This window comes from Amia ocellicauda, assembly GCF_036373705.1.
Source record: "Amia ocellicauda isolate fAmiCal2 chromosome 11 unlocalized genomic scaffold, fAmiCal2.hap1 SUPER_11_unloc_4, whole genome shotgun sequence".
Classification (NCBI taxonomy): domain Eukaryota; kingdom Metazoa; phylum Chordata; class Actinopteri; order Amiiformes; family Amiidae; genus Amia; species Amia ocellicauda.
The window spans coordinates 699,948-709,747 of NW_027102662.1; the positions used below are offsets into that span (position 1 = coordinate 699,948).

A 9,800-nucleotide genomic window follows, 5' to 3' on the forward strand; every position below is an offset into this window, starting at 1 on the left:
GAAAACAACCTGGACTCTGAAATGAAAGCTATACAGGCCAGGGCCGATTTAAATCAGTATTCCAAAGCCCAGTTGTATACCAACACGTTACAGCGCTACCTCCGTCTGGTTAGACAGGGTGAAAAAGATCAAAACATTTTAACTTTAACCATGGCCTCTCAAGAAAATGGTTCTGGGGCTGATGCGGGGGGAACGGTTGATAAAGATGTTGCGGTGACCGAACCTGTAGAGAGTTCAGAGGGAGATGTTGTAACGGATGTTTTGAGAAACATGCCGGCCAGAAGCAAAAGACATGCAGAATATATCCTGCACAAAATGGTTCAGAAACCGCGGGTAACGGCTTGGAATGAACAGGGTGAATTTGTTTTTAAAGGACAACTGATCAAAGGTTCACACATGTTTGATTTGTTGAAGAGTGTCACTAGCACTAATAAGGTACCCGATAGTCGCCGACCTGTAGGCTGGAATGCTTTCCTACAGGCGATGGCCTGTCTGAACATGCCCCAATCCACAGTTCCTAACCAGGAAACGCGACAAAAAATCCGTCTGTGTAAAGAGGTGGAGCCTGATCTGACTCCGATATCTCATTACTCTGACCGTGCTGAGCGACCATCCTCAGGATCTATCCATCGTTGGGAAGCTTATTAATCTCATGTTTTTATTTGTCTCCCCTGTAAATAATGACCCGACAAACAATTTTTTATTTTATTTTTTTTATTTTCAAATGTTGTACATTTATTTATAACATAACCCCTGCTTTGTATAAGAATTGTGTTGAATAAAAACAAAACTAATGATTCAAAGGCTGTTTTCATTATTTTTTCACCTTAACACGCATGACATCTATTAAAATCCTCACAAGAACACCCCATCTGTATACATGTCTGGCTAGGGTCGTAAGTCATTGTGTTATAAGGGGGGGTCCACAGTGTCCTGACAAACTCTGCCACTTTTTTATCATTTTGGCCTAAATCCTCACTGTACAAGGCCATAATATCGGGGTATGACCTTCCTTTAGATCTATTATATAAGAAAAACACACAGTGTTGACCACAAGTGAAGGTCTGAAGACTTTGTACTTGACGACAGCTGTAAATGGTTTCTTGACAGTTGTTGAGCAGAAAGTTATTGATCTTCCGAGGGAAAGGTCTGAAATCTGGGGGGTTTCCATAGGAATCAAAAAATTCACCACGTTGGTCCTCCCTTAGATAAATAACCAGCCAATGTTCTCCGGGCATATTTTTAGGGTGTGTGTTGATTATGTACATTGCAGGTAAATTCTTGATCTTAAATTTAGGCAGCTGATCGCAGGCGTAGACTCCTTGAAACAGTTTCCGTGAGCCGGCCAGGGCATTCATGATGTGGTTGAGCTCTCTGGTGTTCATTTTAATAATAATCATACAGAACGTTTCTCCTCTGATGCACCTCAATAATGTTGTCAAACACAGCATACACGACCATATTTACAGTGCGTGGTAGAGGCTGCTTGAAACGCATCTCCAAACGCATATTGCCCGTCTTCATCAGTGAAAAATGTTGTCCACACTCTTCGTCAGGGGCCAGGTTGAAACCGTACAGGGTGTAACCGCTGCAGTATTCCCGGCGATCGATCAGCAGAGTTTGATCCTTGAGATGGCGACCCTTAGCCAGTACTAGACTGTAATATTCACGAACCGCATTGCCGTTTTCAAAGTCAGGTTGAAAAGGTCTGGATGGAACCTGCACACCATCGACGTACAATACTATAAATTCCACGTTATAATGTTTAAAGTTAAAGGGGTTCTTGTTGTAAACCCCGGTAAATGCATCATTATCCACAAGACCTATAATAACCTGTTTTGGGAGCTGTCCTAGAAACAGATTTTCCTGGTTCATCACCCGTGTCCCTGCGGGGATACTGTGGACTTTCATATAGACTCTTTCGATCGGGTACTCGGCGTTTGCCGTCATTAACGCCTGCGCGTGTCCTAGTTTAACTGCCGGGGAGACGGACACTTTTTTCACAAACAGCGAGGCCGATAATATGGTCAGTTTATATTTTTCCGTATCAGGGGTCATCAGACAAAAAGCACTTTTACTACGGATCATTTTAATTTTTATGTCTACCCCGTTGAGCATGAGTTTTTCTTGGAAAAATATGTCTGCATGGATATGCCCCATTAGCTCAAAGGTCCTCCCTTCTGTTGAAGAGGCCGTTCTTTTTTGCAAACCCTTATTGAGTCCCTCTGGATCCTTGTCGTCCATAGCTTCCGAGATGTCTTTGAAGAAAAGGCCGGGGCTGAACTGTTTGCTTAGGGTCTCCTCACTATAATTAAGTTTACACTCCATCATGGCTCTATAGGGGTAAGTATTGCTGCTTTGACTAATGAGCCGATCTCTTAGGGTCACATCCACCTGTGAAAACATGGTGGCCACCGGGTAATTGATGACCCCAGCGATGGCCGTCTTCTCGATTGCATCGCCATCCTAATCAGTCACTTTACAGTTCATTAAAATAAATGTGTTATTCAAATCAATATAATCCTCGCCATTGCCAGCTATAAAAAACTCCAGAGGGGCCGTGTCTGAAATTGCAGATAGAGGGGGAATCTCTACATATATGATCTTATCTATACTCGTTTGAGTGTATGGAACTGTAAACAGATCCAGTTCTGATTTGACGCATACTTCCGATAGACTGTGGAAAAAAGACATGTTTAAAAGATGTATCCTGAGGCTCTATTTTTCTTTCTTTGAGACTTTCTTTTTGCAGGTTTTTTCTTGTGCTGCTTCCTTCTCCGAGTGTTTCCACGATATGTTGGAGAATGAGAGATTCTTCGTTTTTTGTTAGCCACGGATCTTCGTCGCCCTGGTGGACACATGCTGTTTCTTCTTTTACCCCCCCTCCTCGCCATTACCATGAGACCCGAACCCTCCTGATGCTCATGGCTAGCTGCCCGGTTCATAACATTGGTGAACACGTCACTAACAATATTTTTAGCCGCTGATTTCAAGTGGGGTCTGGCTATAGCAAAGCCTCTCTTAAGCAGGGGTACGGCCATTCTAAAGAGACCACGAAAGAGTCCTCCTAGACCGGCGCCATACATTGTGGGGGCTCCTACAAAACCGGGCAAGCCGTTCCATCTTGCATCTTGTAATAATCCACATAGGCGCTAGGATCTACATAACCCCTCGAGGTAGCCATTTTAATAATGTACACACTGTTTCAGGGGTCGAAAATGTAGTTTGACATTAACTTTACCGAAGCGGAAGGGTACGTTGATATTCTGATCCGATTTTACTTCGATCGTGATGTTGTCAAAGTGGGTCATTGAGACTGGTACGTAGTGTGGTTTGTCATAAGTAATTGTGACCATGTCATTGCTTTTACCTTTAATAAGTACATTTCTCAAAAGGGGGACATAACTATCCCAGACCCTCTGGTGGGTTATGATATCCGTATACACATAAAGAGTGTAAAAGCAGCCCCACCACTTCTGAGAACTTGCTCTCTGTGTCAGAATAGAACCCTAATATACGCCCCAGTTGGCCGCTGGTTTGAATGCTAATACCTGGTTTTGACACCTTGTACACTCTGTTTTTAATAGGGTTGTAATATAGCTTGATGTTGGGGGTGCCTTCTGAGAACTGTTTATGCATCTCATCTAATATTTTATCCACATTGTCATAATAACCTCCTTGTATCGTGAATGTCCATTGACTCTTTTTAACATCATCAAAAATGGCGAAAGTGGCATCCTTATCTTGTAAAACAGCCCAAGTGTAAGGATACTGTATTTCCGCCAACCCCACTTCCCACAACCCCCTTAGATCTATAGATTTTCCAAATTCCAAATATTTCATTTTTAGGGTATATATCGAGAGAGGCGTTACTGGGTAGAGTCACGTAGAAGCCTCCTGATTCGATCTTGAGTATCGAAAGTAATGCCCCCAACACACCCGCGGGCATGTTGTTATAAGGATTGAATATCGCAAACCTGTTGTTCCGGGACCCAACTATTGAACTTTTCAGGCCATCCAAGCCATTTCATCAACACATATTTTTTCCGGTTCTGGGTTTTTTCAGCTAATATCTTTTCAACTCTGTATACACTGTCTTTACCCACAATAATTTTTTGTAACTCGGCTTCGTAAAACGTTCCTTCTATATTCTCCCCGTCATAGTCTTTTAACCGGTACACGGGGGGGTCTCTAGCCAACTGTTTGGTAACTGTAAAAGTACTCCTTAGCTTTGAAACGCGAACCACATCACAGATGTTGAACTTATAAGTAGTTTTTCCCTTCTTAATAAATGGTCCGTATAATTTTTTATAGACCTTAAAAGAATTACTTTGATCCACATCTATAGGCTTCATTTTAATACTGGTGTGATACCCTTGGTTGTAAGTATCGATAAAATCCTGAACTTTATCAAAATACTTGAACGTGTTGACCGCTGTAAAATATCTGCACATTTTGGTCTTTATGGTGCGGTTAAACCTCTCCACTACCGATGCCTTAAGCTCATTACCGGTGGTGAAATGATGTATTTTGTGTCTCTTCAGTAGATTCTGAAATTCTCTGTTGAGAAACTCTTTTCCTTTATCAGTCTGCAGTTTTTTAGGACATCGACCCTGGGACAATATATCCTCAAAGGCCCTTGTCACCGCCCGACCTGTTTTATTATGTAGAATGCGAGCCCAGGCATATTTTGATAACACATCGATACACATCAACATAAATTTGTGACCATTGTTATGTTTTGATAAATTTGACATATCGACTAGATCCATTTGCCATTGTGAGTCTATGTCAGTTGCATATACGCGGTTTCTTTTAAAGTTAATCCTGAGAGGTTTATGTAAGGTATAGGCGTCTTGTTCCCGTAACCATTCTGAAACAACCACATCATTAACCTTCACTCCGGCCTCAGCGAGTCCTCTTTGAAAACCCTTCTTACCCGCCAAACCCCCAATCTTGGCTGGGTTGTAGTATAGTTCCTGCATTTGGGGAGCTTGCCGAGTCATTCTGTCAAATAACCACACAGACCCACACTATGCGCAAAGTTTTTATACAAGGTTTTTTATTCAACTTCAGGAGAGCAGATACCCCTTTTTAGACATTTGAGAAAAGTATAACATACACAACAATTTTTTCTACGGTCCAGACAAAAAGAAATCAGATGATTGGTTACTTGATCTATATCAACAAATATACCTGTTTCTTTATCTTGTAGGCACACACCTCAGTTACATATGTAAATAAAACAACAATATGACCTATTTTAAAAGTAAACAGAGGTGTATTAAACATGCTCAGTAAAAGGTCATACAGATGTTGATGAAATGGCCTAATATCATTCTTGGCCCCCTTGAGCGCTTCATCCCAGTGTTCGTACCCCCCGGTCTTTGTTACAGCAGCCATTAACTTTTCCAGGTTTGAAAGTTGATCCTCATCGATGGTTAAATCTGTAGAGAAAAGGCTCGCGTTGGCTACTTTTCTGTCAAGCACATGGTGTAATAGCGCTCTCAGGTTAGCTGCAGAGTGTTGATGACAGAACCAGTTGCAGAAGCAGTCCAGGGTCTGAGGTCTTGGAGAGTAACCGCAGTCAAAGGGTTCCAGAGTGTATACAAAATCTGGGGAATAGAACCAGGGGTGATCCCGGGTTTGAAGAGGCCTGTAGAGCCTGTCGACGTCCGCAGCTTTCAGGTAAGACATTCTCTTTAATTTTCAACCATGATTGAATTGTTGCGCCTTTTATCCTATCTCTTCACTACGTCACGACACACCGCCCTCTTAGAAGAGAGTAGCCCCTGAGCCGTCAGACCCCCCTCCAAAACCCCACACGTCGTCTGTTTTATCATCGTCGTCGTCATTCAAGGGGGATATATAATCCATAATCCAGCATATTCTCCTTCTAACCAAATCCAGTTGCGAACATTTGGTCAAGATGTCAAAACCATCATTTATACAGTTTATGACCTCTTTCAAGAACGGCCAGTCCACGGCGTCAAACATAATTTCAGTAACCTGTTTTTCTGGATCCTCCACACCCCCTTCAATAGGGTTTGTAATCAGGGTACTGCTAAACAAAACCTTACGATCTGTAGTTAGAGATAGACTCTTCACCACTCTACCGTAGTTCTGCAAGCTTTCCCATTCACACCTTTCAAAACCCTGAGTCGGAGACTCCATTTCGCATTCTCTTGGACCCTCTTGCAAGCCTTCTAGAGTCTTATCCACAAGCCCCAGATCTCTCCAGGCCATCACCTTCAACCAGTCCTCATAAGAGTATTCAATTACCGTCTCAAAAGGTTCCAACGTACCCTCCTTCTCTCCCAAAGCAAAAAGCTCCACTCCAACATAGCTGGGATCCCTTTTAAAGCGGTAACCCCGTCGAGCCCCCCAGAACAACACCCAGGAGCATTCAATCTTCAAATTGGTGAGTACAGGAACCCTTGCCCGGGATTGTTTCTTGCGGGGTTTCATGTTGATGTCGCTGGACATGTTGAAGAAGCGGGATGTTTCTGATGCTGAGAATTAAAGAGGTATTGCCTAAAAGCAGCGCGGGTTCTTAAATAGAGAGGAGAGTTTCGGGGCGTTGCCTTCAGAGGGGTGGGGGTATTTATGGGTGGCCTTGATGTTCAGGGTTTTATGGGTGTACACTTTCTGACGGATATGACGTAGGAATAATTAAGGAAATAACTCTACCTAAAATCACGCCCCCCAATTATGACGTAGGAATATTAATAAGCTTAGGGCATACGTCATAACAAAATAGGCCGCGCCCAAAAAACCCTACTATCTACTCTTATGTAGTTGAAGGCGCAGTATAGCTCTGATAGTCTGGTGGTGACGGAAGACCACCAGCCGTTTGAACAAGCCATTCAGCATCACCTTGTTGGGCTAAGTGCAGGCACTGTCAGAGCGCAGGGCGTCCTGCCTTTGAAAGAGTTTCCGAAGTGTCCTGATGTGCCCTTTAGCAATGCCAAACAGGTCTGTGAAAATGGCATCCTTTCGCGGCACTTCAGACGCCATCTCACAGTCTAGCCGACCTGAAATGCCTGAGCCCGTTTTACCAGCAGGCTTCAACGGTAACCGTTTGAAGCAAGACGTGGCGGTGTCAGTTTCCGTAGTGTAGCGGTTATCACGTTCGCCTAACACGCGAAAGGTCCCCGGTTCGAAACCGGGCGGAAACAGCCTGCTGTGGGCCGGCCCTTTTCGTCCTGTTTGCCCTCGTGGTTCCCCGGAGGCGGTGGGTAGCTTTTCTTCATTGGAGTGCCCGAAATCGGTGCTCTCAGAGCGTCCGTCCGTCGACAGGTTGAAATTGTAAACGCTGGTGTAGCCACTTTTAATTAAAATCTGATGATGATGATGATGATGATGTTGTTGTTGTTGTTCTTGTTGTCATCGTGATCGCCGTCATTATTATTGTTAAAGTAAAGCAGTAGTTAGATTTGTTGCTACCGTAAGGTGTAGAAGGCACAATAGCTCTGTGATTGTCTGATGGTGGCACAAGACGAGCAGCAGCTGTTTGAACAAGCCATTGAGCATCACCTTGTTGGGGTAAGTGTAAGTCTTGTCATAGCTCAGGGCATTCTTCCTTTAAAAGAGTTTCCAAAGTGTCCTGATGTGCCCTTGAGCAATGCAATATAGGTCAGTGAAAATAGAAACCTTTATCTCACAGGCAGGCCCACGGGAAACGCCTGTGCGCGTTTTACCAGCCTGCTTCGATGGGAGCCAATCGAAACCCCAGGACAGGTTGGTTTCTGTAGTGTAGTGGCTATCATGTTCGCCTCACACGCGAAAAGTCCCTGGTTCGAAACTGGGCGGAAACAACCCGCGGTGCACGCGTGCCAGTGCCGTGTTACGCGTCCTCATCTCTCTGCCCCATGGCCGGCCGTCGTTTTCTCTTCCTCGGAGTGGCAAGAAATCCTGACCTTGAGAACAAATGATCGCAGAAGGGTAGCTTTGCGAGGCGCTGGAACTGACACTTTTAAAATCGATACATGTCGTTGCTGTTGCAATACGACCGTAGCAGGATCGGTGACATTGCTGTTACTCTTATGTAGTTGAAGGCGCAAAATAGCTCTGATAGTCTGGTGGTGACGGAAGACCACCAGCCGTTTGAACAAGCCATTCAGCATCACCTTGTTGGGCTAAGTGCAGGCACTGTCTGATCGCAGGGCGTCCTGCCTTTGAAAGAGTTTCCGAAGTATCCCGAAATCGGTGCACTCAGAGCGTCCGTCCGTCGACAGGTTGAAATTGTAAACGCTGGTGTAGCCACTTTTAATTAAAATCTGATGATGATGATGTTGTTGTTGTTCTTGTTGATGTTGTTGTTGTTGTTGTTGTTCTTGTTGTCGTCGTAGTCGCCGTCATTATTAATGTTAAAGTAAAGCAGTAGTTAGATTTGTTGCTACCGTAAGGTGCAGAAGGCACAATAGCTCTGTGATTGTCTGATGGTGGCACAAGACGAGCAGCAGCTGTTTGAACAAGCCATTGAGCATCACCTTGTTGGGGTAAGTGTAAGTCTTGTCATTGCTCAGGGCGTTCTTCCTTTGAAAGAGTTTCCAAAGTGTCCTGATGTGCCCTTGAGCAATGCAAAATAGGTCAGTGAAAATAGAAACCTTTATCCCACAGGCTGGCCCACGGGAAACGCCTGTGTGCGTTTTACCAGCCGGCTTCGATAGGAGTTATTCGAAACACCAGGACGGGTTGGTTTCCGTAGTGTAGTGGCTATCACGTTCGCCTAACGCACGAAAGGTCCCCGGTTTGAAACCGGGCGGAAAGAGCCTGCTGTGGGCCGGCCCTTTTCGTCCTGCTTGCCCTCGTGGTTCCCCGGAGGCGGTAGGTGGCTTTCCTTCATTGGAGTTCCCGAAATTGTTGGACTCAGAGCGTCCGTCCGTCGACAGGTTGAAATTGTAAACGCTGGTGTAGCCACTTTTAATTAAAATCTGATGATGATGTTATTGTTCTTGTTGTTGTTGTTGTTGTTCTTGTTTTTCTTTTTGTCGTCGTGGTCGCCGTCATTATTATTGTTAAAGTAAAGCTACCGTAAGGTGTAGAAGGCACAATAGCTCTGTGATTGTCTGATGGTGGCACAAGACGAGCAGCAGCTGTTTGAACAAGCCATTGAGCATCACCTTGTTGGGGTAAGTGTAAGTCTTGTCATAGCTCAGGGCGTTCTTCCTTTGAAAGAGTTTCCAAAGTGTCCTGATGTGTCCTTGAGCAATGCAAAATAGGTCAGTGAAAATAGAAACCTTTATCTCACAGGCTGGCCCACGGGAAACGCCTGTGCGCGTTTTACCAGCCGGCTTCGATGGGAGCCATTCGAAACACCAGGACAGGTCGGTTTCCGTAGTGTAGTGGCTATCACGTTCGCCTCACACGCGAAAGGTCCCTGGTTCGAAACCGGGCGGAAACAACCCGCGGTGCACGCGTGCTAGTGCCGTGTTATCTGTCCCTGTAACGCGGCCGGCCATCGTTTTCTCTTCCTCGGAGTGTCAAGAAATCCTGACCTTGAGAACAAACGATCGCAGAAGGGTAGCTTTGCGAGGCGCTGGAACTGACAGTTTTAAAATCGATACATGTTGTTGCTGTTACAATACGACCGTAGCAGGATCGGCGACATTGCTGTTACTCTTATGAGTAGATAGTAGGGTTTTATGGGCGCGGCCTATTTTGTTATGACGTATGCCCTAAGCTTATTAATATTCCTACGTCATAATTGGGGGGCGTGATTTTAGGTAGAGTTATTTCCTTAATTATTCCTACGTCATATCCGTCAGAAAGTGTACACCCATAAAACCCTGAACAAC

General features: G+C 44.7%; 2 non-coding genes across 2 annotated transcripts; both read left to right on the forward strand.

Moving 5' to 3' along the window:
- The first annotated feature begins 7,105 nt into the window (after nt 1–7,105).
- Nucleotides 7,106–7,178, forward strand: trnav-aac (transfer RNA valine (anticodon AAC)). The gene has a single exon. It is a non-coding gene; the product is annotated as a tRNA-Val (tRNA).
- A 2,155-nt stretch (nt 7,179–9,333) lies between these two features.
- On the forward strand, nt 9,334–9,406 carry trnav-cac (transfer RNA valine (anticodon CAC)). Its single transcript has one exon. It is a non-coding gene; the product is annotated as a tRNA-Val (tRNA).
- The last annotated feature ends 394 nt before the right edge of the window (nt 9,407–9,800 follow it).